This window comes from Amblyomma maculatum, chromosome 7 (genome assembly GCF_055883805.1).
Source record: "Amblyomma maculatum isolate TAMU_Amacu chromosome 7, ASM5588380v1, whole genome shotgun sequence".
Taxonomy (NCBI): Eukaryota; Metazoa; Arthropoda; class Arachnida; order Ixodida; family Ixodidae; genus Amblyomma; species Amblyomma maculatum.
In genome coordinates this window covers 81725098-81752879 of record NC_139350.1, presented here as the reverse complement: position 1 = coordinate 81752879, position 27782 = coordinate 81725098, and the positions used below count along the sequence as shown (strand labels likewise).

Sequence of the window (27782 nt, the reverse complement as noted above, 5' to 3'; positions counted from 1 at the left end):
GCAGGGTGCGGATTTCGACGTCGTCGCGACGAACGGGGCACGCTCCCACTTAATCCTGCGAGCGTCATTGGCGAACGAAAACACACGCACTTTTGGTCCGTTTTCATAGTTGCCTTTGCAGTCAGGAATGCAGCAGCGACCGGTCACTTCCACAGAAGGCCTAGGCCAAGCACAAATTCACATTCTTTCCACTCAGAACCCACAAGCTCAAGGGCAATCAGACGCAGCGCCACATGCTGACACCCGGGTATCCAGCAACACGAGCCGACGTTGCACAGCTGATTGACACAAGCAAAGAGACGAGGAGGGTGTTCGTCAGTGCCCGTGGAATGGGGAGGTCGCGGATGGGTCGAGGCAGGTCGACCGTCAAAGTAGTGTGACGTCACATAGGGGGAGAAGGAAAGCGCGGAGGCCTTGAATATTATAGATGGCGCTGGCTGTATCCCCCGTCCTCTCCAACCCTAACGATCGCAGTAAAATATGCGATGTTTCACTATTGCAGCACAGTTATCCTCTGTGAAATTATGAAATTCTCGAAACCACGTCACCTGAGATACTCTTGGGAAGAACGGAATGTGCAAAGAGCTGCTCGCCAGTCAATTGTACCAAGGATGTGATCGCAAAGAACGCAATTTGCTGTACAAAAAATTTCGATAGTTTGTATTGCATTATATTTCCTTTCAAACTTTGAGCAGTTAAACTTTGTGAGCGCAGTAATTTCGAAAAGAGGCACATGGAAATTTTCGGCTAATCTGTTGTGAGATCCTATAGTGCAATAGAAAATGGAAAAATAACTGTGCAGGCGCATAAGAAGCTTATGAAAGGAAGGAAAGGAAAAACCGTGGTAAACGTGTGTGATTTTTTACAATTAAGATCCGGGTCACGCGTAGTCAGGTTTACAGGCCGTTGGGCTCGGTGGGCCATGTACACCTGCACACCCGAAAGTGTTTAGGTCGGCGTATTAAGATTTTTTTTTTTTTTTTATCTAAACGTCTGCAGACCGTAGGGCTGGGTGGGCCAGGTACATCTACACACCAGGAGAGTGTTTTGGTCGGCGTCTTTAGATTTTGTTTCTTTTTTTTTAACGGCTCCTCGAGTCGCCCCCACCTCAATTGTTCGGCCGTCGCAAAACTTTGGGGCAAATGCTGCTTGCAGAAGGCCGCCGGGTACGGAAGTAAAACCAAGCCGGCAGGAAAGGCCTTGGAAGGAGGCGCGCGCTCGGTGACGTGGTCTGCGTGTCGCGCTCCCCGTTGTCGTGACGCTGGGGCTATGTCGACCCGGCCTTCACTTGGTAGCGTGCAGAGACTCGGGGTTGAAGTAGGATTGAATCTTCGAAGTTGGTGAAATATGTACAAGCAGGTTTACTGGCACTTTGAGAAAACTTATTTACAATATTTACACGAAAAAGAAGGGTACATCAGCAAAATGGCAAGCGTTAAGAGTTCATAGCGAGAAGCGACTGGATGAGCCGTTTACCCAGGGCCCAGAGCGACATTTCGTGCTCTGCAGCGTCCTTAAAAACCCCCTATGTCCAGCCCCTCTCTGAAGATGCTGACCAACCAAATCCAGGGCACGCCCCTCAGGTATCGGCATCCAATCGAACACATCACTGCACTGATGGTCTGAAGCACTGACTGGTCCGGCATTCATTCGTTGGGCGTGATCACTTGTTGGCGGGAAAAGCTTGGGAACGGCGAGGAGAGGAGGTACATTTCTATTCTTCAGCTAAGAAACCACAGGCTGGTTCTGACAAGGGGTTTTACTTCTCAGAAACCCGAGTGCACGTGGCGCCGCATAGGGCTCCCAACATGGTCCCTTTTCGACAATTGCAAATCTTTCCTGCATTCCCGGGAAATCACTTAATGGCCGTATGAGTCATGCTCCTTTCTTGTCCTGCACGTCAGCGGACATGTCACTCTGTCATCTCCTTTGGATAGGAGGCATTCATCACTGGAGGATAGCACTTCTCGACTGGAAGGGTGAACAAAAGAAAGAAAGCACTTCCTGCTATTTCCCGCAGGGGGACGTTTCTTTGTGTTTTTCCAGACGTTCTCTTGACAGGGTCAATTTGGCATTTGCAGGTTGTCCACAAAGCAAAACATGCTTACAAAACAGGATTCCTGGAAACAGGCTCACTTAGAGCCATTGGACCATCACCACATATTCACAAAACTTATCCATGCCCACAGGCGAACAATAGAGCGCGCAATTGCGGATGCTTGGTCGTAACAGCCTCCTCCCCCGCCAGAAGAGTCTCGGAGGGCAGCAGTCCCAGCTGCTGCATGAAGAGACGACTTAATGGCCTGCACGTGAACGCTTGAAGCTCGCTGTTGCTTGTCGCGTTGTCTTGATTGTTGTAGGCCAAATTGCTCGAGCTGTCTGAAACTCAACCACATGTCGAAGCAAGCACTCGGCTCCCGTCTGAAGAGACCAGGTCAAAAGAAAACTGCCATTGTTGTTCGAGAAAAGCCCACACTCAAGACGTTAGGACCTACGTATTCCTAGAAAACCAAACGTGCTGCTTTACATAGTCACACATATACAAGCGCACGAAAAAAAAAAAAAAAAAAAAACCTGATTATCAATTTGGATACATGGTGAGGAACATCTCGGACCGCTTAGAAAGAGCGGCTAAGCGCGTCCGCATTCCCATTTAACTTCCCTTTTTTGTATCTTATTTCAAAATTGTACTGCTGTCTTAGTGGCGCGGTGGCGCTCCCTTATCTCCTGTATCTTGGGATCATTGGCTTGCTCTATAGCTAAGTCCTCTCGGGTTCCACTTAAAAGTCTCGTGAGATTACTAGACACTGGCGGCAAGAGGTTACTCTCAAGAACGTCCTCATTCCGCGTCTCATCAAGCTCACTTTCAAGTTGACATATCTGAGATGCCTCGCTCTCAAAGTTTTCTGACCTGCTATCTTCCGCATTTACCACTGTTTTAACTGCCGTTTCCTCCGCGGTGGATTTTTCTGGAATGAGCAGTGTAGCTAGTTCTCGCGCCTTTGAACGTGTTAAGGCTTGCACAACTCTGTCTCCGAAAAGGATGCCCCTCTTTCGCAGCAGCATGTCCGATTTGTTGGAGAACAAATACGGATAGCACTTAGGAAGCTTTCCTGAAACGGCAGCCTCGGTTGTTAATTCGCCGAAAGGGCCCTCGATGACCACGTTCGCGATCGGCAAGCACACACTCTGTTCCTCAACTACCTGTCGGATCCATGCACACTGTCCTGTATAGTCGGAAGGCGATACATACGCCGGATGGACAACATCCATCGTTGCGGCCGAATCGCGCAGTACCTTGCAAGGCTTCCCGTTGACTACTAGGTCATGCAGGTAGGGTTCTAAAAGCTGCATATTTTCATCGCAGTCCCTGACATACGAGAAAGCAATCTTTTCTTTCCGGCAGTTGACGGCAATGTGACCCTGCTCATTACACCTAAAGCATGTGAGCGGCTTCCTAGCCTCAAGCTTGTTCTTTGTGTTCTGCGCGTTGGTCACTTCCCCACTTTTCTCACTGCCGTCCTTTCTAGGGACTCTGCCTGAAGAAACCTTCATTTCTTCGTTTCCAACTCTAGCAAAGTGCCTTTCCTGACGGTTTTTCACACTGAACTTGGGATTGCGGGGCCTATCCACTGCTGGGTTGCTGAATTGACGGCGCGAAGCATACTCCTCAATAAGTTCGGCAGCTTCAGTTGCCGACTTAATTTCGCCTCGGTCCTGTAACCAATTTCTTTCTTTTTCTGGGAGGCAGTTATAAAACTGCTCCAAAAGAATTCGCTCGACTACAGCGTCCCTATCACTGTAGGAATCAGTGCTCTTTAGCCACTCGCCCAAATTAACTCTTAAATTGTACAGGAATTCAGGGTAACTCTCGTCCCTGGACTTAGTAGCGTTCCGAAAACGTTGTCTGAACGCCTCGGCGCTAAGCCTATACTTTCTCAGAAGGCAAGTTTTGACCTTCTCGTAGTTGTCCGCGTCCTCCTTGCTCAGCCGCGCGACAACCTCCGCTGCCTCGCAGGGCAGAACCGTCAATAATCTCTGAGACCAAGTGTCTCGCTGGAAGGACAGTTTTTCGCAGGTTCGCTCAAAGTTAGCCAGATACAGACCGATATCCCCTGATATCACATATGGCTGCATGCACTTTGACATCTTGAAATCTGCCTCCTTGTTGAGAAGAGGTACCGCTAGCTGGGGACAATTGCCCGACCTCTTGCTCAACTCTAGTTCTAATTTCCGGAGCTCAATTTCTTGGTCCAGCTTTTTTTCTTCTCTTTCACGCTTCTTTTCCTCTTTTTCCCACTCACGTTCGCGCTCCCTTTCCTCTTTTTCCCTCTCAAGTTCACGCTCACGCCTCTTTTCCTCTTTTTCCCGCTCTTTCTGCTGTCTGAGCTGCTCCTTTTTTTGACCGATGAGGTTCCATGCTTCACTGAGCTCCTCATCATCGGTTCCCAGATCAGTGATTGCCTTTATAATCAAGGGTTTTCGTGCCAAACCACTTGTATCAATTCCCAATTCCTCACACAATTGCAACAGTTCCGGTTTCTGCAGCTTTTGTAGGTCCATGATCGCTCCGAGTGTCGGCTACTTCCAAAACAACAGTGCAAACTACCAAACCTAAAGGCGTTTCAACACTTTTTACCAGTTCTAAAATCTAACCCTGTTCTAGAACCTGGTCCACATCAGAAGAAAAGCCAAGCACTCACCCACACATGCGATCGATGTTCCGAGCTGCTTTCTTGTTGGCCGATTGTTGCTCCTGCTTGTTGCTTGAGATGCCACCTCCGATCACTAGATGTTGTGGCTTGCAGATTCTGATCCACCTCCAATCACCAGATGTTGTGGCTTGTAGATTCAGATCCCACCTCCAGTCATCAGATGTTGTGGCTTGTAGATTCAGATCCCACCGCTGCCACCAGTTGTCGCGACGCTGGGGCTATGTCGACCCGGCCTTCACTTGGTAGCGTGCAGAGACTCGGGGTTGAAGTAGGATTGAATCTTCGAAGTTGGTGAAATATGTACAAGCAGGTTTACTGGCACTTTGAGAAAACTTATTTACAATATTTACACGAAAAAGAAGGGTACATCAGCAAAATGGCAAGCGTTAAGAGTTCATAGCGAGAAGCGACTGGATGAGCCGTTTACCCAGGGCCCAGAGCGACATTTCGTGCTCTGCAGCGTCCTTAAAAACCCCCTATGTCCAGCCCCTCTCTGAAGATGCTGACCAACCAAATCCAGGGCACGCCCCTCAGGTATCGGCATCCAATCGAACACATCACTGCACTGATGGTCTGAAGCACTGACTGGTCCGGCATTCATTCGTTGGGCGTGATCACTTGTTGGCGGGAAAAGCTTGGGAACGGCGAGGAGAGGAGGTACATTTCTATTCTTCAGCTAAGAAACCACAGGCTGGTTCTGACAAGGGGTTTTACTTCTCAGAAACCCGAGTGCACGTGGCGCCGCATAGGGCTCCCAACATGGTCCCTTTTCGACAATTGCAAATCTTTCCTGCATTCCCGGGAAATCACTTAATGGCCGTATGAGTCATGCTCCTTTCTTGTCCTGCACGTCAGCGGACATGTCACTCTGTCATCTCCTTTGGATAGGAGGCATTCATCACTGGAGGATAGCACTTCTCGACTGGAAGGGTGAACAAAAGAAAGAAAGCACTTCCTGCTATTTCCCGCAGGGGGACGTTTCTTTGTGTTTTTCCAGACGTTCTCTTGACAGGGTCAATTTGGCATTTGCAGGTTGTCCACAAAGCAAAACATGCTTACAAAACAGGATTCCTGGAAACAGGCTCACTTAGAGCCATTGGACCATCACCACATATTCACAAAACTTATCCATGCCCACAGGCGAACAATAGAGCGCGCAATTGCGGATGCTTGGTCGTAACACCGTGCATTGTTCGCACGCTGCGGTTTTGGTCCTTCTGGAGAAGCCGCCTGGGACGGTCGGAGAGTGTAGCATGGGGAATGCTACGGGTCTAAAGGCGTAGGAGTCGGCGCGCCTAAAGGGGACGCTTAATTGCTCCTTCCCTTTTTTTTTTCTTCGGTCGCCTTCCGCCGATGGCTCTTACAGCTTTTAGTGAGCACCGTTGGTGGCCGCTGCGTTTGAGCGTGTTTGTTTGTTTATATATATATATATATATATATATATATATATATATATATATATATATATATATATATATATATATATATTGCTGTTGGGAGAGTGAAATGCATGCTGTGCTCGTGAGTGGTGTGTCCGCGTGCCATTGGCCATTTTGAACTTGAAAGGTATTTCATTGATTGGCCCCTGTAAAACGCGCTCCTTATTGGGCACTGAAATGCTGTGCGAGTTGATTTAAGGATGTGTTTTTTTGCGCCAAAGGGCAGTTGGGACTTGAAACTCAGAGCAGAGACTTTGGATTGGGGCTCTCGGTGGTCAGCAGGAAAGAGAGGTGCGGACCGGGTTATGCCATGCGCTGACCGTGCTCCGAGGAACCGCTACTTGTAGCGCGACGCAAGTTAAGTCGTCGGCCAAGCAGGACAGGGTGTTGTTGCGGGCGCACCGTGGCCTGGCGTTCTAGTTTGCCTCTGACGGTAGCGACCACACCGGTCGTAGAGTAAATAATGTAAATGGTGTAAATAATTCTTCAGTACTCATTCGTGCCAAGAAGTCTGCCCATCTGTCTCATCTCCTCTGCAACGTGTCGCACCCCAAACGGACCGCTCCTCCACCGCGAGGACCTGACGTTGCAAAACGGGAGCAACAAAGAAGAAGAAGAGGACCAACGAAAATTAACTCGCGTCCTAACGCGTATTCAATTTTACCCAGCTTGTATACGTGTGTGCTTCCTCCAGTACGATGAAACTGCGCGCATAGGTAAGCGCTGTTCACAGTATACGTGCAGTAAAGCATAGGGTCATTACGCGACGAGACCGCTTGTAAGCAGGCACCATTTCTCCTGGGTTGCACTGCGAAGAGGGTAACGGAAACCTTTACAATGTTAAAGAATATGGAACCACATGTCCTCAAGTTTCTCTAAAATGCCGATATTGCTCCTAAAAAACGGCTACAGTTCTGCACCAGAGCTCCTGCAAGGCGCATAATTCCCTGCTCTGAGCACTGCAGCAATACCCCAAGCCTGGTCGTCCCATACCTGCGCAGGGTTAATTCAGTCGGTGTTTTAAACGAGATGCGCTCACTTGGCATCGAACGAAATGTAAAGAAAAAAAAAAGAAATTTACGAAGCGCCCTGAACAGCTCCTTTTCACTACGCGATTTTTCTTTGATTTTCCTTGTTTGAATCGTTTCAGTTTTAAAAGTATTATACACTAACGTGAGTACACGTCTCAAACACACGTTAGCAAATAATACGCACCACAAGGCATTCACAAGGTTATCACGATCTATGTCAAACTCGCGAGTCGCGAAGGGCGTGCGACCGGCTGTCGCATGCGAGGCGACATCCGCACAGCTCGGCCGATGTTCGCACTTGCAAGTGAGACTCGCGGGTCGCTTTCCAGACTTGTCTATCTCTTACCTGTTCACGACGTAGAGTAAAGCTAACTTTCGTTCACTTCAGCCGAGCCGCTGACTGGTTACCGGTTTGGGACCAGCAGTCGCAGAGCTGGAAAATCGAGCAATGCTCGAATGGCCTTCGTCTGTCGCTTTTCGCCCAACGCTACCGTTTGTGACATTCGCTTTTCGACCAAAACGGTGAGTCGCAAGTGTGAACGGGCCTGTGACCCTTCGCGGCCTATGCGTTGCATGCGCCCGTCTGGCAAGCAAAGAGCTGTGTTCGAGCCGCAATGGCGATAAATTTATTTAATTCAATATATTTCACAGCTTTACTTTGAATGTGGGGGGTTCGAAATTCCCACTCGAGGTCATGTGGCTGCGACGTCATAATGTCGACCAATCAGGACAGCTATATTACTCGTACGACGGCGAGGGCTTTTCGATCGAATGAGACAGAAACGGGAAAAGTGGCAAAGACAGAGCGGATGAGTTTCCTGATTTGAACGTTGACCAACTTCCAGGCACAGCGGAGTTTGATAGCGAAGATGGCGAGGACAGCAGTGACGGGTCCCACACCACGTCTCGGGAAATGAAATACAACCTGAAAATGGCGGAAGAGCGGCGCAATGCTTTACAACTACAGGGTCCCACCGCAAAATTCGTTCGTGACGACCGAAAGGGGACCTCAAAGCAGCCGGATAGCATGGAGGAATTTAGAAAATTATTAGCAGGTGCTATCCCAAAATTCCCCACTGGTACTGAAGGGCCCAGATCATTCTGCGCGTTCCAGCAAAACATGTGTGCGGCTGTTGGCAGCATCAAATCAACATTGGAATAATTCGTGACAATATTAAGCGGATAGCGACATGTGTGCCCTTGCGCCGGCTACCTGGCAAAGAAGGGAAGGTGGTGCTAGCACACCCTACGGGTCACGGTCATCTGTGCAACCGAATACATTTCCTGCAGTCGCGATGAAGCTGCTGTGTCCACTCATTCTGACTAGCGCATGCTGGGAACACCCTCCTTTCTTCAGCATGTAGCAGACGCATACAGTAAGGCGCACCGTTAAAATCGGCAAAGAAAGCCGCAAAAGCTGTCGAACATAGAAGCGTGGTCATATGCTCCTCAAGATTCGAGTGCGGCTACCATTACGCCACGACTTTCCTGCGATACATTCCTTGCCGACATTTGTACTTTCGAGGTGAGCTGTCGGCTTTCTTTTTTAACTGAAGACCTCCGAAAACACAAGGGAGTCAAAAACACGGCACGAACTTGTGCCACCAGCGACTTTGGGAAACCTGCGGCTATCTGAATCATCGCTTATGTTGGCCGAGATGCTCCGAAAAGAGAGAAAATTCACCATGCTGTCACCGGTTACTCAGGAATGAGGGCTGATCGACTCGGGGTACCTGGTAAAGGAAGCCGGGAAAGGTCTGCTTTTCAGCATCGTCACATCGTTAGAATGGAGCTTCTTTCGGCGTTTTCGTGTCTTTTGCCCTACACACGCACGCATTATGTGTGTGTTACAAAATAAGCTCAACAAAAGCCAAAGAAAGCCGTCCGCAGGGGCGCTCCTCACGCGAGCGCTTGGTTTCAAGGGCTTGACTTAGCACACGACATACGCTACTCTGAATGGAAAGCTGCAAGTAAAACGCAAAGGGATACGCGTTCGCTCGGCTTTGCTTCCTGTGGCAATGCGTCGACGACAGCTAGCAAGACCCCGGCCCTCCTCTCCTAATTTTGTACATTTTGTGTAGCTGTAAGTAGCAAATACATTTAAAAAAACCTTAAAGAGCTACGTTTCACGGCTTAGCGCATCAAGCAGAGTGAGGTTAAAGCTATTTTCTGCCGCAAGGTCTGGATAGTCAGAAGGCAGCAGCCCTGCAGCCGCATGGTTGCCCATATCTACGCAACAAACCCGCTACGCAGTAGCCATCGCAAGCGCCCGCGCAGTCGCGGCACGACTGCCCAAGCAGCTCGTTTGACCAACAGATTTAAAGCCTTCGATATGGCTCTCGGACTCGCTCTCCGGTAGGCTCGGGTTCGGTTAGCGAGGGGTTGGTTTTTCTAGTATGGCTGAATTTCGTGACTTCAAAAAAAAAAAAAAAAAAAAAAAAAAAAAGGAAAAAAAAAAAGAAAACTACATTCCCGTGGCGGGCAGGCCAAGCATTCCAAGTAAACAGTGGTCTTATGAGAGGATCACACCGGCCGCGAGACGCATGCGATAGCACTGATCCGCCGGCAGGGTCCACCATCACACTGCCGTTTTCTTTCCCGCTCCCTGGGTGCAGTCTGGGCAGACATGGCTGGGCGAACTGTTCAGCCCGTGCTGGTAGGTGGCTTTCGGGCCACGTAAAATGTTGAGGCGCATTTTGGTGTTGTTGATGCCGACGTTACCTTGGCAGCGGTCGCTTGGACCTGGTCAGCACCCGTAATTATTATTTGCTCGTGCATATTGCCTTTCTACCGGGCTGCATGTAGAGAGCAGCACGAGCACTTAAATGTTGCTCCTCTTAATTGACCAGCTAGCAACGCCCGCCACGTCGTTCGGTGACTAGGTGTATTTCGCTCGCCATTCACGTGGACCACTTTACAGCGGGAAAAAAAAAATCTTGCGAAATAAACACTCTGCAAAGAATTTGAAGCTAGAACCACAACCCAAAGGCGACAGGAACAAGCGGCAATTCAAACAGACAGAAAACTATGCATAATTGGCAGTACGGGTGCGCGCGAATGGAGGTCACTTAGGTTGGCCGTATAAACGTTGGGTCGTGTATCCGGTGGGCACCCTTGGATCCGCCGCGAACCCGTTTTCTTCGCGGGCGTGGTGCCGCGGCCCGGCTTTGTACTAATGTCTGGGGGACTAGTGCTGTGTTGTATAAAGCAGCTTTCTGTGTAATGAGCATATGTGCTCTTAATTATCTGCGCCTTCCTTCGTTTTGAGCGAATGCGCAGGTGCGCAATGAATACTGGCAGTGGACTCGGTTTTCTCTGGCCAACACCACCTAGACTAGTACAAGGCCTCTGTAAGCTTATGTGACGTCATCGTAGTGAGATCATACTGAAAGTCGGCTTCAGCCTATGCGGTTGCGTTTTTTTTTTTTTATTCAACGCTGCTCTGGAGCTACCTCTCGAAATTTTTAGTGCTAGCGTCGAAGAGGGTTATACTTGTGCTACCTGTGTTATCTAATATTGCCAGTCTTTTGAAATATATGAGAAATTTGACACAATTCACCTGGCATTTATTTCAATGGCAGAAATGAAGTTGCAGGGAAATTTTCACCTTCATTCAGAGTTACTTGAATAAACATGAAGACAGGCACGAAATTAATCTGAGAGCACATTTATTATTGTTAGATGAATAGGTAAAGCTAAGAATGGTAGGCAGAGATATTACTAAGAACGGTGACCTTGACGACACTCGGTGTATCTTGTCGTGAATACGAGGTTGCTTTCACGGAAGTGCTGGTCATAAAGCTGTAACCTAAATATTAAAAATTGCTGCTTAAGCTGGGAGCAGCGATTGCCATGAGTATATTAACGCTGCGAGCAGCTAACTCGGCTTTAAACCAGACATTTACTACGGCAACTATGATCACGTGGCCACTAGCGAAATAAAATTGTTTCCATAAGAAAATAATTTAGGTTGCAAAACAATTTTGTTCCGCACTCAAAACACTTCTCGATTATTAGTAGCTGTGCTTTCCAAATTGTGTGCTCGATATGGGCACGCCTACGCTTTAATAGTGTGCTAAATCAAATAGTAGTGAATAGCAGCACGAGTATTAGGAAGCAAACAAGAACGCTTTCTTACCACAGTGCACTTCATCGGTAATAAGTTTTTCCAGGGCACAGCTAGCCTTTGTCCACGCTGCATTTTGAGCCGAGTCCGACGGAAAGTTGTACACTTGCGCTTTGGATCCATTGGCATAGTTAGAGCGACAGTTTAGCCCACAACAACACCCAGACACCGTAGATACCTTTCTCGCAAGCGCTATGCATCACAGATTAGGAACACAGCAAACACAGGCTGAAAACACGCACACTCAGGCCGAATCGTTCCAGATCGCCTTGCTTGCGTACGCTCGCACTCGGTGCCGCCGATCTATCCCCGTAGAGAAAGAGATTGATCTCACTGTCGTGACGTAGAACTAGTGGAAAGGGGGACTTGAGCTGGTCTTCTCTTAGTCTAGGTGTTGTTGCCCCAGCTCGCGGTATTGGTGGGCGAACAGCGCAAAACACAAAGACGGGGGACAAAAGACAAAGACAAGGTCCTGTACTTCTTTTGTTCCTTTCTTTGTCTTTTGCACTGTTCACCCTTCAAAAAAGTGTGTGAGGTGCCACATCTAACAGCACACCAAGAAAGCTTTTCCTACACTCAGTCGTAGTAAAAATGCACGAGAGAAAAAAAAAAAGAAAACAAGGTATGTAGTCGCAAGTGCCTCTGCTAGCGCTGATCGGACAGGAAACGGCGGAATAAGAAAACCGTGACAAGAGCTGCGTCGCGTCACGCTCTCGGGAAGATACTGGCTATCCTGGCCGAAGACAGTCAAGTTCTACAGGTGCTTGTTGTACGCGCATGCTTTATTCTCGATGGCGTCGCCACTACATGCCATGATAAAGCTCTGACAAGCCAGCCAGCCGACGGTTGCGCGATATTGTTAAAGAAGTAGCCGCGTGTGCTTCTTTAATCGAAGTTCTGCAATTTCAGTGCATGTTGCGACATCATCTGAAAAGGAGAACGCTGTTCATGTAGCAATGCAAGAGTCCTAGGTAGGGCGCGGTAGTTGAATATGCCAGAGTTTATCAGCGCTTCTCTGATTTCAAGAAGTGCCGTATTCCATTACTGTCGTCTTTCGCATCACCGTCTTCGACAAGACCTAAAATTTAAGATAAGGTTCCTCAGCCTGGGGTGGTATTAAAGCACTGCGCCACGGGCGTAGTTTCGTATACACGCTACAGCCGCAGCTGCGCTCTCCTTATCGGCCGAGGATCACGAGAGCGGGTGCTGTGCAAACGCGGCCTCCGTTCAAGTGAGCGCCCACGGAGCGGTGGCCGAGGCGCGCCACTAGGCCGGCTATTCAGGACGTGGAGCAGGAGGGGGTGAAAAGCGACGGGCGAGCTCGTTCAGCGTTGGCCGACGGTGCGCACGAGACATGATCGAGTAGCGCGCCATCGTGGCGCTCTCTCGTAACCGCAACTCTTCACTCGAGCAGCGGACGCCCTTCTTTTCTTCCCCGTAACACCGGAAGTAGAGCACTGCACGGGCCTGATTTTGCGGCCCGCGCCCGGCCCGGGCCCGAGCTGCCATAAAGCAGTCCCGTTTGTTGTTGAGTCGTGTTGTTGAGTGCCGAAAGGCGTGCGCACCTAAGTTACTTGGACAAATCACTGAGTGCAGCTGATTAAACTCTGTCTATAAGTGAGTGTTCTCTCATTCGCCATTAAAAAATGTACTATTAGTGGTTTATTCATAAATCACTTTAACCATTTTAGCGGCGGGATTTCTTCATTCCCGAAAGAAGCAGTACAGAACCAGCCAAAGCCCGCCCGGGTCCTCCACTTCAAGCCCGTACCCGGCCTAGGCCCGCAATTTCAAGCCAAAACCCGGCCCGAGCCCGTGCAGGGCTCTAGCCGGCCGAAGCGACAGCGCCATCTGGACAGTTGTGAGCGCGTAATTTTGGGCACGCCCCGTGCAGGCCACGACGTCACAGGATGTATGTTACGGGCGGCAACCTCCTAGCGTGCTTACGTTGGTGCAGCCCTTCGTATAGAGCTGCGCGGAATTTGGCGTAGACGGAGCGTAGACGGCAAAAGTTTTGCAACACAACGCTGGAGAGACCTGCGTGCATGGCGCATTTACTAGAAGCCGATCGTCTGGTTTCATGGGACGCCGGCAGAGAACGAACTCGTGGCGCGACTGGAGACGGAAAGGGGTAATGTTTAATCGCCGCTTCGAAGGTACGCACTAACTCCACTGTTCATGGTAAACTTGCAGTTTAACGGGGTCCTTCAGAGTTGCACTCCTAATCAATAGCCGCTGATTTGAAATCTGGGAAAAAAAGCTTATACAACACTCACTTGTCATTGTTTTTAACTTTGAGGGAGACTAGAAAATCTGGGAACGGGCTGGGTGCAGTGAGTGAACGGTCACTTGAACTCCCCACCATGAACTTCGGCGACAAAGCACTGCAACAGGCGCGAAGCATAAAATAGCGAGAAAAAAGAAATCAGTACAGGCAGCAGTAAATTGAAATTGCGCTCAGAAATTATCGCCAGCCAGCAAAAGGCGACAATCGATACCATCGGCGTGAGAGCGGGTCGTTCATCAGTAGACTACAAAAAAAAAAAAAAAAAAAAAAAAAAAGAAAGAAGGAAGTATTACTTCTGCATTTTGCGTTAGCGGGAACACCGCCCTATCGTCACAGCCACTCGAGGCCCGAACTGATATGGCTGTGCGCCAACGAGCGAGCTTTACATGAGGTCGCAGATTTCGTTCCCGGAGACTGCGGCTGCATTTGGCCGGAAGCCCGCGCTCAAAACGGGCGTACTTTTCACAATTTGGTGCAGTTTAATTTACATTTCCCTACAGTCCTACATGTAGGACACCGCATTTTTTTTTTTCGAATAACCACGAAATATCATTGTCGAAAAGCCTGCATTAACTAGCGAATATTCGAAATGCTCTAAACAATTTCGTGTGCAGAGATTTCGTTGTGTCTGGCCTGCCTTGTGCACTGTGTGCGCAGGTAAGTCCGCCCCTTTTCTTTGGACGCCATATACGGATTTGACCTCATCGATTACAGTCTGACTGATCAAGAAAAAAAGAAGGAACGATTTCGCACATTGGAATAAGGAAAATCGTGTGCGTTAAGAAATGCACTGAAAGTCAAATGTTTGGAGCTTTTTCACACGTATTAGGAGCACATTTGCTTATGACGTCCACACTGTAGGACGGCTCAAAGGTCAGTGGTGAAAAAATATTCCCAGCAATAAATGGATGGTCCTAATACTGAAAGATATATGTATATATATTATAGATTAATCTTCAAGTCCCGGGATCTGACGTTCACGAGATGCGTGCGCGTCCTTCGCGTGTTCGATGATATTGATCATCGCTGTGACACGTTGATCAGTTGAGTGATTAATTGATCGGTCCTCAAAATCTAGTAACCCGCTCTTCTATTTCTGCTTTCATAGAGAGTGAGAGAGGCAGTGCTGTGGTTGAAGAACTGACGGATGGCTCAAATGAAATTTAGGCTTCACTACGAAGGCACTGCAACTGAATGGTCTTGAAACATCTTCCATCGGGCCAGGAACTCGCACCTCGCCTCTTTGAGGCGTGTGCTTAGCCCAGTTGGCCATATCCTACCTCAGTTCACTGTGCACTGCATGTGTACATTTTTAAGGAAAGCGGAGCGTATATCGGGAAAGGTAACTAATGTGCGCTGATGATGCTGCTGTAACCAGCGTCGTCTGCGTGGAGCTGATGCTTCGTGCGAATCAACCTCGCGAAGCAAGTTGCATACAGTCGACTTTGAGAGCGTTTGTTTCGTGTTGTACTTGCTGCGTGTTCGCTGCTTTGATTGGTGCAAACGGGTGACGTTCCGAGCACAACGTATATAGGCCCTGGTTTTGTCTGCGGATAGCTTCTCGAGGTCTATGTTATAACTACGTTAATGCGCCGATAACGAGGCTCTTCTGCAATTAGTTTTTCGTGAGTAACAGTTGCAACTGTTTTCGTGGATGTTTACGTATCACAAACGTGAGCTCTTTGCAGATACCATCCCCACTATATGCGGATAAACACAATCGGTCGCATATTCTTGGGGCTCGGGTGTATAACGGCCGTTTATGGGCGGGGGTTATGCTAATCATAACAGCCTAGTAGGCGGCACTCATTCCAGCAGCTGGAAATGTAGGCATGCCCCCTCATATGGCTCCCACCATCCTTTTTCTTCAGTCGACTGTCAAGCGATATTTTAAAATGTTCATTGTGCGTGCTTTTGCTTCTCGTTTCTAAGAAAACATTTCAGCCAGATGTTAGGCTTGGTTACTTTTTTTTTTTTGGACTAGTTTTAAGCCGCAAATTGTCTCCCACAACATGCTGGGAACGTATCGCTTTGCGTTGATGTCTCGCCTTTGCACGTCAAAACGCGGCGGCCTGAGCAGCCGGCACCTAAGAAGCTGCGTCCTCGGATCGTATTGCATACAACGCGGGATATGCAACGGCAGCTGGCATACATCAAGTGACTAGCGCGTTCTCCAGAGGCCGCTCGCTCGTCCAGGCGCGCTTAGCTATGCGTTCACAGGTAGACCTGGCCGGCCTTGCTGGTAGCCGCGGAACGAGAGACGGAAAAGGAGAGAGAGAAAAAACGCCGCGAAGCGGGAAACGCAAGACGCGAGCTCCAAGGGCCGAAGGAAGGTGAACTGCTTTCCGCGGTCACGGAGCTGCTGACGTCGCTTCAGTTGCTGGCGGCTGCACCGACCGATTGCAGTTGTGGGGCAACCGAGTGGGCCCATTTCTTGAAGGGGCGAGTGCGACTTTCGTCGGGGGAGTCTCACCTTTTGCTCCCTGTGGGGGAAATTTCGTGTCCACGATATGAGTTTCGCTTTTTTATATGCGTAGGCGATTAATAAGAGCAACGTTTCACGAAGTTCCTTGCGCGTTCGAAGTGGCCGCAATTTCACCGCTCCGCATTACCACCATAGCACTGGTGAATCGGGAAACCACCTTCTCAGGTATACACGCAGCGTCTCGAATGGGCGGTTCGTGCTGTTCTGGAAAAAAAAAAAAAAATTCTTAATACTTTAATCGAAAATCACCATTGTCTGCTTTTAAGTACTCGCGCAGCAGTTTCCTCAACAAGCAGTCGGATGATGTAAAGCACTGGATGGGTCGTAAATATCGGCCCGGCCCGGGCCCGGATGCTTTTTGAGTTATTCGTCCGAGCCCGGCCCGGGTTCTCCGATACAAACCCGGGACTGGCCCGAGCCCGAGGAAACTATGACTTACCCGCTCTAGCCTGGCCCGCCAATTGGGTGGGCCAGGCCGAGGCCCGAAAAAATTCATGAGCTAAGCGCGGTTCACTAATACAGATGTTCTTGTTCATTGTTATTTCCATGAAAAAAGGCCCTCGTTTTTAAAACCCTGGCGTGAAACTCCAATTCCTAGTTCAGGTTGCGTTGGTTAATGTTTCTGTGTTCGAAAAAAGCACTGTGGCTTGGGTTCGACTGATACGAATTTCTCGAAATTAATGCTATCAAATAAGGTGGTTTTAGTTCTGATACTGCTGGGTACAAATATTTAAAGAATATTCAAAACAACTTCTGACTTCAAAATCGGTTCGCTGCTAGATGTCACGCGATCAAAGAAGCCTGCGAAGCAGCTCCACACTCAGACGTCTGCTCGGTAAATTTCAGTGGGTATTTGTTTGGGGAAGAGAAGCTGGGCTCCGCTGGAAGTCCTCGTTTTTATTGGTTAAATTACTGAAAACAAAAAAAAATTACTAAAGGCCAAAAACGCATGCTGAAACCAAGTGCATACAACATTCCAGTCACAGTCTCTGTTGGGGTCCGGTAAAAATTATAACAATATAAAGTATTCAACACTTCTACGCACTTATAGTTACTGCGTAATTCCCCTGTTACTGTAATGAGTTTCAATTAATCTGTGAGTCGACAACAAATATCAAAAGCACAACTTCGTTGATCTCAGCTGTTAAGGCGGTCTTCTATTTTGAAAATATTAGGTATGAAGCAGCTCAGTGTCACGCGATGAACATGAACGCCAATTGTCATAAAATTTATATCGACATCCTCACTGGTCAACAACCAAGCAGCACTACATAAGAATACTCGGTTCAAAAGGGCAGCTATTCAACTGTGCAACTTGCGAGCGTACAAGTTTCATGCTGTGCTCGTTCTTTAGGCGCAGTTGTTCTTTCCTCCTGTGCATGTTTACTTCGTATGAAGATTTGTGTCTGTCACGGTGTCGTCTTCGTAGGTGCTACTTCTCGCACTCAGGAAATTGATAGCCTGTCAGATATATTATGGTCGATTGATTAATGAAGATTTTTCTTCAACTCGCTTGTAAATTAACTCATATACGCTCACTGTCGTGCCCGTCTCTGGCAGAGCTGAAAGTAAAAGTACGATACGTCTGCAGTAGTGGATTTTAGGTCCCTCTTGGAGATGGCTAGGGGTGCCCTATCTGAAGCTTTGAACGATGTGCTACTTTTGCAGTGCTAACGCGGAAAAGAATGTACAAAAGGATAGAAGAACGGACTACAAGTTAGTGTTAATGAAGTTTAATATATGAATGCACACAATGTACAGGGTCGTCCACTTCTAGCTAGAACACGGTCACTGCTTTTAAAGCAACATTGTATCTGACGCAGGCAGATATCGATGCAAAGCGATGCAAGCACACAGAGACACGGATGTGCTGCTTCACATGGCCAGCCACTTTAGATTACTGCGTGGCCGGGTCGGATGCAATGTTGCTTTAAAAGCAGTGACCGTGTTCTAGCTAGAAGTGGACGAGGCTGTACAAGGGTTGGTTACAGGAAAACTACTAGGCACGATTTCGCACAACTAAACGCTTACGCACACGTTTGGACACACACTGCCCGCTTCGCCCGTTTCCCGCAGTCCTCTCGTGCTCTGCTCATCGTCAAAGTTGACAGCCTCGCACTTGAAAGAAACATAAACACGCTCCGAAAACACAGAAACACGCAGAGAGAAGGGACGCACACGTGCAAACGTCCTCTTCCTAGAAACGTTGGGGTGGGCTTCCGTCCCGCGTCCGAGCCAAGGTCGCTTCCTCGGAATTGGCAACACTGCATCGGGCCCCTCCCGCAAAGGGACACAAAGAGGGACCTCCCCTCCTTGGCCATAAAATAAGAGGAATGACCATTGAGAAACGTGAACACACAAAACGGACGCCTGCTACACTTGCTTACACGTGATATTTCACGAACACGTTTGTTTAATAACTGGAGGTTAGAATTGTTTCTCCACAGAATATTGTCCACTGAGCCGCCCCCCCCCCCCCCCCTCCCGGTCATTGTCCCCTGGATGCCTGTAATATTTACAGCGCTTGAAATGTGAGATGATTGCAAATGAAAGAACCCAAATTAGCTTAAGGAAACTATAAATATGTGTAATTGGGTTTCCTCTCGAGGTGGCGATGAGAGGGAATACCTTGACGACGATGGAATCGGTGTTTGTGATGCCGTGGTGTTTCTAACTCGCAAACGTTCACGTTAGCCGAGGACTTGTAATATTGTCACACATGCCTAGCACCGTGCGGCCTCGACGCTGGCCCCAGGGAATCGAAATTTTGACTATCACAGATGAGCAAACTGCGACGGGGTTATACTACGCGTATCGGAATGCAAAGACTGTTCTCAAGGCAAAGAGCTTCTGGGCAGATGACCAACAAAATACGACAGAATTCAACGCAATTCACTTCGTTTCACAGCTACAACGTTCTCTGATTCCATCCTGCCATAGTAGAACAGCAAATCTTCGGAAATTCGCACGATAGCGATAGTTTTACAAATCGAAACCGCCTGCCGCCCCATTGCGCTCTATGCTTCTGAACGGGCGAGTGAGACCCAACATGCAGCCGGAGAGAGTAGTGTCTCCACCCTGAAAGCAGAGGCGAAGGGCATCGAAGCACCATAGTTTCAGCAGTTTCAGCTTTCAGCCGTGCATTTGCGCCATCTGGGAGCTGTTAAGTTGGAAGCCTCGGGCACCTAACAGCTTACCGGGCTTTCGGGTCTCGGCATTGGTCACCAGAAGTTGGACCGTGATTGATGGGTAGGATGTGCCCCAATATCCCGGGAAACTGATTTAAGGAGATGTTTTGGCACGAAATGTGGGGAGCGCGCCGGGTCTCGACCGTCTCGGACTGCCATCTTGGTAACCGCCTTTCTTTGTCTGCCCTGTATTTGGCCCGTCTTCAATAAAACGGCCTTTCTAATTATGACTTCTGCTGCTGTCCAACTTGCAACGTGTCGCCGGACGAGCGGACGGAAGCCCTTTTTGAATTTAACTGCAGCAAAAAAACAACAACAACAACAACAACAAAAGGCTGTTTGGATACGATGCCGCCGATATCGCCCCCGCAGTGTTCTTTCTGATCACATTGCGGCTATCCGCAGGAATAAACAGAAAACTTGCAGTAATGCACGGTGCTAAATTTACTGTCAAGTTTCAGGTTACCATAACAGCTACCGAAATACAGCAGGAAAACAACGAAAATCAAGATTTTTCGATTCCTGTACTTGGAACTCGTGCGGGAGCGAAACAGTAGACAGTGATGGCTCAGAGCAGACAGTGCGGCGTGCAAGAACGAGATAATGTTTCATGTATGTGGTTTGATTGCTCTTTCTTCACCTTCTGCTTTATCTGTGTTCATATGGCACGAAAGCGGCGCAAAGTAAAGGGACAGAGAGGAAAACAACGCAAGCCCTTATCGCCCATCTACACCATTTCGTCTGTATTTTCACATCTCATGATCTGCTTGAATCCGGACAGGCAAACAAAGGTGGAGTGTGCATATGCAGTTCCGGAATCCTAATTACTGACGCCATGCAAAAACGAGTGGCAAAAGATTGAAACTTACCTTCAACCTGACGTGCACAATGCGTTTCACTTTGCGAATTTCTTGTAGATATCCGAGGGCGTTGCTGCACTGAACTTATTCGTGCCTACTGCACACGGGCTTGACGTACAATTTGAGGCTGCGCAAAGAACTTGTCTTGTTATTTCCTTTTCATGGCCCGGATCTGCGGTTACTACCTGTCCTAAGTAGACATATTCGCCTACTACTTCCAGTACTTCGCTACCTAGTGTAAACTGCTGTTCCTTCCCGAGGCTGTTGAACATACCTTAGTCTTCTGCATCTTGATTTGCAACTTATCGTTTTCAAAATAGGCGTAAACATTTTCGCTAGTCACAAAGCAACCTAACAGCACGCACTGAAGAATTCTTTTAGCCATGTCTGACGACCGTGGTGAATCACGACCCCGCATTCTGGCCGAGGAAGCAGAAAAGAAAAATAGTCCTGACGGACCCTGCTGCCAGATTCTGCCGGAACTCTCAGTACAGTGCTGCCAATTGCACCGGTATGTCTGGCGCTCAGTGCACCAAGGCAGATTTGATATGAGCAGTGCTACTTGATGGGTGGGCTGCCCGCCGCGTGGAAGTTTCTTTCTTTCCTTTTTTTTTTTCTCAAACGCATTCCCGCTCCGGCGCATTGCCACTGACAGAAGAGTCGAGCGCATCTTTCCCGCTTTATCTTTGGTTTGGTGGGTTTCTGGAGTTTAACGTCCCAAAGCGACTTAGGCTATGAGAGACGCTGTAGTGGAGGACTGCTGAAATTTCGACCACCTGGGGTTCTTTAACGTGCACTGACATCGCACAGCACACGGGCGCCTTGCTTATCGCCTTCACCGAAAAGCGGCCGCCGAGGCCGGGATTGGATCCCGCACCCTTGGGAACAGTAGTGGAGCGCCGTAACCACTGCACCACCCCGGCGAGGCCGCTTTATCTTTGTTTAGAGAAAAGAAGCGCTCGCGTGTGGAGAATGGGGCAGGCCCGGGAGGGGGGGGGACGAAATGCGCCATGCGAACGAGTAGCGGAGTTATTTGGTTTCTTTTCAGCTTCTCTTTTTTCTTTTTCGCAACACACACTTGATGCTTGCGTGTGTACGGCGAAAAGACTCAAAAGTGGTCGTAAAATGGTCCGTTCTAACGCGCTGACGCTATTGGAAAGCGGATCTTCCCAGCTTCTTCCACTGCCCCACATGAGAAGCGAACGCCAGCCTCTCGCGCGCGCCGCGCGTGCGGTGACGTCAACCCTCTTCAGGTAGCCCAGACAACCATCTGCGTGGCACACACGTCGCCCACCGCAGATTGGTGTCTTGAAAATGGACGGAAAACGCATCCGCTTTCGAACAATGCGGCTACTGCACAGATCGCTGTGCGCAGATGGCATCGCGATAGGAAAGAGAAAAGGGACGGAAACGGGTCCTTTGGTGGCCGACAATACAGCTGACGCCGACCCCCTGTAGGGCGGCACTTGGCGATAAGTGCTTCCTCAAGCTCGGTGATACCGCGAACACGTACCGCAGGAGTAATATCTCAGAACAGACAGCCCGTGTCGTGCATTCTATGCGGAGGACCGAATGACACCCTAAAAGCTGAGCGAACTTTACATATGTATTTGCTTTTTTATTTGCATATATTCGGTTCACATTGCTTTAATTTTCTTTTTGGATCCCAGACATGTCATAAGCGTTACCGTGGATTAAAACGTTTTTGGAAAGTTTGGGAATTGCCTTCCCCCGTTAACCAGACAAAACATAAGAATGTAAGCAGTAGGCATTCGGTTAGACCAGCTGGTCATTCGTAGGCCCGAGCCCAGACCAGCCCAGGCCCATCCTTTCACAGGCCCGGACCCGCCCCAGGCCTGCGGATAAAGTGCTTTATCCCGTGCAGTGGTCTAGGATGGTGCACCTCACACTGATTGCATTTTGCCACGCTCGGCGTCCAGGCTCGGGGTGTCTAGGAATGATGCGAGCTGTAATTGAGATTGCTGGGCCTTCAATTCAATTTCTTTTAAAAACTTTCTAGTTTCCATCCAAGCAATAATTAAGTAAAGCTAGTAAACAAAGCAACTTGTTCTCCAGGCGCGAAGCATACACATTCTTTCGTCTTCCCGCCAGATTCCGTCCCATAGAGCTATTCCTTTCCTCTTTCTTTCTTTCTTTCTTACAGCACTTGCCATTACAGAAACAAGACACCCCTTCCCCCCCCCCAAAAAAAAAAAAAAAAAAAAAAAAAACATTGTCGACCGATCGTACAATGACCGGCGAACCCAGCGTCTTGTTGGCCGGAGCTGTCTCCGCCATTTGAAGGACCCAAAGAAGCTATGTTATTTATTGCTTCCGCAGTTCCAAGAATCGATGTCGGCACCTTGTGCTCACTGCTCAGTAATGCTCAAGCCACGGTGGCTCACGCCATGGACCCTTTCGCCTATCTCCCACCCACCCCGATCCTCCCTCGCCCCATGGTGACGACTTTAACCAGGCGCCACTATGCCCTAGCTGACGCAACAGGGAGTGCCACTGCGCCACGCTCCCAACTAGTTTTCAGCTCCCTGCTTGGAGAATTGTTGCCATGGAATAGCCGCTCTAAGTGACCCGGCCGGCAACACACGAGGTCTCAGACCCACTGTTCTGCTCAATTCTATCTCCTCTTGCCGATCCGTTGCGCTGGATTCGGCTTGCTGCACATCGTTCCTGCTTTCGCGGCACTCTACTTTGTTGTCTATTGAAGGAGTAGTGGAAAACTTTAGTAAAAGTAATTTTGAAAGGAAATAATTACTTTTGCTGCGAAATTACTACCAAAATTTAATGCATTACATTACTAAACTACCAAATCGTAAAAGTAATTTATTGCATTACAAATTACTAAAAAATTAATTCAATTACAGTAAATTCATTACTGCAGTTGAATTACTGCCATGTCTGTGCCCGTCACTGCCACATCCAACGCGCTCGACGAAGAAAAGACCAGCTATGAGCTCGGTCTGCTTTAGCGTAATACACTGCTGACACCATCGCATCGCTGGCAAGTTTCGCTTTTCGCGCTCGTTATCAAGTTCTTGTTTACAGTCCTTGTAAACAAATGAAGCCTGCCACTGCGGGAAACATAATCGCAATAGCTTTGATTTCGCGTCTATGCTCATTGAAACTGAGTTGCATTTTTCCTTTGTCCTTGAACGAAACAATGTGACCAGGCTTTTGTTATTTTGATGGAGGCGTATTTTGATGTTTCGTGACCAACTCGTCATGTAAATTTGAAAGCTATAGCAGCTCCTTCGCGGCTACTAACAGAAGAACGGACGCAACCGACCCTGCAACGTTCGTTCTCAAACAGCGATAGCTAAGCACTTGTGTCAGTGAGTGCGTAAACGTGGAAGTATAACGGGTTGGTTATTACGAATCAGCGTTGCGCTTTTTTTTTGTTTTTTATATTTTTGTGCGCGGGCAATTCATTAACATCTATTTTTTTTTTTTTTTTTTTTTTTAAACGACTTGAGTAGCTCGCAAAACTCCTAAAACATGCGGGAGGACTTTTGTTCTCCGATCAAATATATATATAAGGACAGAAAGACAGCGTCAGAGTCGACATAGTGCGTCAAGCTCTAGGCCAGAGAAATAGTGAGTGAAAGAAAAAAAAGCAGCGCCGCTTTTATGACAGCGCAAGGGAGCACCCGGATTTGAACCGGGGACCTCTCGATCTGCAGTCGAATGCTCTGCCACTGAGCTATACTCCCACATTGCAGAGCAGTGTGGCTGAGCTTGAGTTATCGATACTTGCTGATTCCGTCGTAAAGGGCGTCTGACCTTGACGTCGAGAGCGTCGACGACGATGCGCGTCAGCTCATCGCCGTAGAGGGCTTCGCGCCGCGCCTGATTTGCGCGCCTCAGTGCGCCGACACTCCTTTCTCCCTTGTTCTTTTTTTTTTTTTTTCTGCGTAGCAGCTCGCGAACGTGGGCAGCATTTCAACGGGCCTCGTCTCGACATCGCGACTTGTCGCTGTTCGATATTGGAACGAAGGCTGCTGCTCTCAGATGCGTCCGATGCGGTATAGTGGGATGGAATAGTCTTGCGGATTCTGTCTGCAGTTCCTCCACCATAGCGACGCTTCGATAATAACTACTCCGTACTTAACCACTGTAATCAATACGGCAATAAGTTATCAACAATATCGTCGTATTATTGAGTACCATGATAACTGAGAACTGTATGCTGAATTACAGTGTAATGTGAGCGTGTATCGCCAGGCATTCCAACTGTTGATTTAGCTAACGCGTCTGTGAAGAAAAAATTAAGTGCCGGCTCAACGCTGTTACCTCCTTTGTAAGTCTAGTTCGTTTGCGCCTCCAGCAATTGGGCCCGTAATCACGCAACCTACGTCCACTACCGCAACTCTTTGTGTTTTCCCCGTTTCACTATGTAAATATTTATATATATTTTCTCTTTTGAGCAGCTGGGCTCTATCTTTGCACGCACGTATTGCTCACGTAAAGTGTCGACGGACCATGCGTGAACAGGTCTCACCAAAAAATCTCGCATCTCGGGGACATGTTCGGCTATTATGCGCGGCATCGAGGGAGCGATCGCGGAGGCAGAATGTCAGCTCGATAACGGCCGTGAATTCACTTTTGAGTGCACTTCCTTTCTGGTCAGTAAAATTCTTAGCATGCTGTCGTATTTCTTCTTTGATTTTCATTGCTGGGTGATGTTTCTTCTTTCTTGTTAGATCCCGCCTCCTTACTTCGTCGAATAAGCCTCTCGATAGGGCCGGCTAAAATGGAAAAAAACTCAATTAATTAAAAGACTCGATCACGGCCAGTAAACAAACGGTACAATACAATTAAAAGGACGACAGTATATTGAGAAACACTGAGCTTGATCGCCCTTAGACTTAGGACAGTCGCCGTTGTCCTAAGCGAGAGTGTCAGTATCCGTTCCTTGCTCAGACCACAATTCACTGCTAAACCCTCCGCAGACACGCAGTCTCTCTGTGGGAAGCAGGTATTGGATCAGCCGGGAAACACACACACACACACACACACACACACACACACACACACACACACACACACACACACACACACACACACACACACACACACACACACACACACACACACACACACACACACACACACACACACACACACACACACACACACACACACACACACACACACACACACACACACACACACACACACACACACACACACACACACACACACACACACACACACACACACACACACACACACACACACACACACACACACACACACACACACACACACACACACACACACACACACACACACACACACACACACACACACACACACACACACACACACACACACACACACACACACACACACACACACACACACACACACACACACACACACACACACACACACACACACACACACACACACACACACACACACACACACACACACACACACACACACACACACACACACACACACACACACACACACACACACACACACACACACACACACACACACACACACACACACACACACACACACACACACACACACACACACACACACACACACACCGCCGGGGTGGCGCAGTGGTTACGGCGCTCGACTACTGTTCCCAAGGACGCGGGATCCAATCCCGGCCTCGGCGGCAGCTTTTCGATGGAGGCGAAAAGCAAGGCGCCCGTGTGCTGTGCGATGTCAGTGCACGTTAAAGAACCCCAGGTGGTCGAAATTACCGGAGTCCTCCACTACGGCGTCTCTCATAGCCTGAGTTGCTTTGGGACGTTAAACCCCACAAACCAACCAAACCAACCAACCAACCAACCAACCAACACACACACACACACACACACACACACACACACGCACGCACACACACACACACACACACACACACACACACACACACACACACACACACACACACACACACACACACACACACACACACACACACACACACACACACACACACACACACACACACACACACACACACGCACGGGATGCACGCACCTGAACCAGCCAACAAATGCATATATGCACACTTCAAACCAACGCAGAATCACTGTGCAAAAAAATGTTTAGTAAGACGGAGACAAGCGCGGAGCCTTCTTGAGCACCCCCGCCCACTCGGGTACGTACGGCTCGCCGTCAGCACGGCTTGCAAACACGAAAAAAAAAAGAAAGAGCAAGCATGAACATTGCCCTCGTATAAAACCAAAGAAGCGATATTTGATCTTTAAGTTCTTTAATCGTGATAGTTACTGGGATCTCAATCTTAAAATCTGGTACTGAAAGCCCCCTTATAGAAGCGACGCTTGTGTCTTCACACTTTGCTGCTTTTCATGGTGCACCGTGCTGCTCTTCTTTGCAAGTAAAAATGGCGACGAGAGGAAAACAATGCGTGACAGAAATCAATGGTGCCAATAAATGTGCATGTTCCGAACTGCTAATGCGCGAACACTAGAGTGTTTGGAAAAAATCGTGTGGAATGAAGCCCCTGAATAGGAAAAAATAACTCCGAAGGGTGAAAAAGCCCTAAAGGTCTATTCACACTTGCGACTAGATGAGGTCGCGCGACTACCAGTCGCGCGACCAGAGGAGAGGAGCTCGCCACTACCGTGTTCATACTTGCGGCTGTCGCCTTCTCGAAAAACGAGTTGGGAGTAGGAGACCTGCAGGGCGATGACAGCGAACGTCGGTAACAGCCGCTTGCCAGACACTTCAGCTTTTTCAGGCGAGAACGCCGACGACGAATAGACGGTGTCAATATAAAATGTTGCGCCTGCGTGAAAAACCCATTTCTCAAAAGTTCATAGTACTTACCGGATAGTCCGAATATCTTTCAAATCTCCTCCCAGGCCATATCCTTCTCCCTGCCTTTGAATTCCGGGTGCCGTTTGTTGAAAAGGTAGGGGTATTCTTTAATTGCATTGAGAAGGTGTTCGATCGAGTACTCCGGGACCTCGCTGATTGGTGAAATGGTTTGCGACTAGTAGTCGCGCGACTAGAAATTCGAGCAGTGCCCGATCGGCCCGCGGCAGTCGCTTTTCGACCGATGCGACCATTTGCGACTGTCGCTTTTCGACCAAAACGGTCGCGCGACCGCTGCTAGTCACAAGTGTGAACGGGCAAGAATCTTCCCAGCTGATGGCGCAGAAAAACACTGCTGTCTTTGCAGTTATCAATAAGAGTGTGAATTCCTTCGTTTTCGAAATCTATCAAAATAGTATTTTTCGTCGACGTATGTGCACAAAAGTTCACCAATTCCCTTCAGAAATACCGCTTGCAGTTCAACTAGACAAAATCATCATTCTTCAATTACATGAGCACCTACCCGAGAAACAGTCCAACGTTGCTTCGTTAGCTGAGATTAGAATATATATTAAAGTTGAAAGCGAATATGTGAAGCTTTAGGATGGATCTTCTTGTTGCAATAAATGAAGATTAAAGTGCGTTGAGATTCGAAGCAAGTGTACGCGCTAAGAAAATACCGTCTGTTTTGTTCACCCGAGTGCGAAGAACCTACTGCAAAAAGAAACACGCAGCTTTGATTTCAATGCGGTGACTAAATTATCAGGTGCGCCGGCTGCCAAGGCACTAAACGCAGTTCCGCTCGCTGCCGCTTCATGGGTACAAC

At 48.6% G+C, this 27782-nt stretch overlaps 1 protein-coding gene and 1 non-coding gene across 2 annotated transcripts in view; one reads left to right on the top strand and one right to left on the bottom strand.

Moving 5' to 3' along the window:
* Positions 1 to 27782, top strand: part of LOC146183745 (uncharacterized) — a 269633-nt gene that overhangs the window by 27108 nt on the left and 214743 nt on the right. The window lies entirely within an intron of this gene.
* Positions 23788 to 23859, bottom strand: TRNAC-GCA (transfer RNA cysteine (anticodon GCA)). Its single transcript has one exon. It is a non-coding gene; the product is annotated as a tRNA-Cys (tRNA).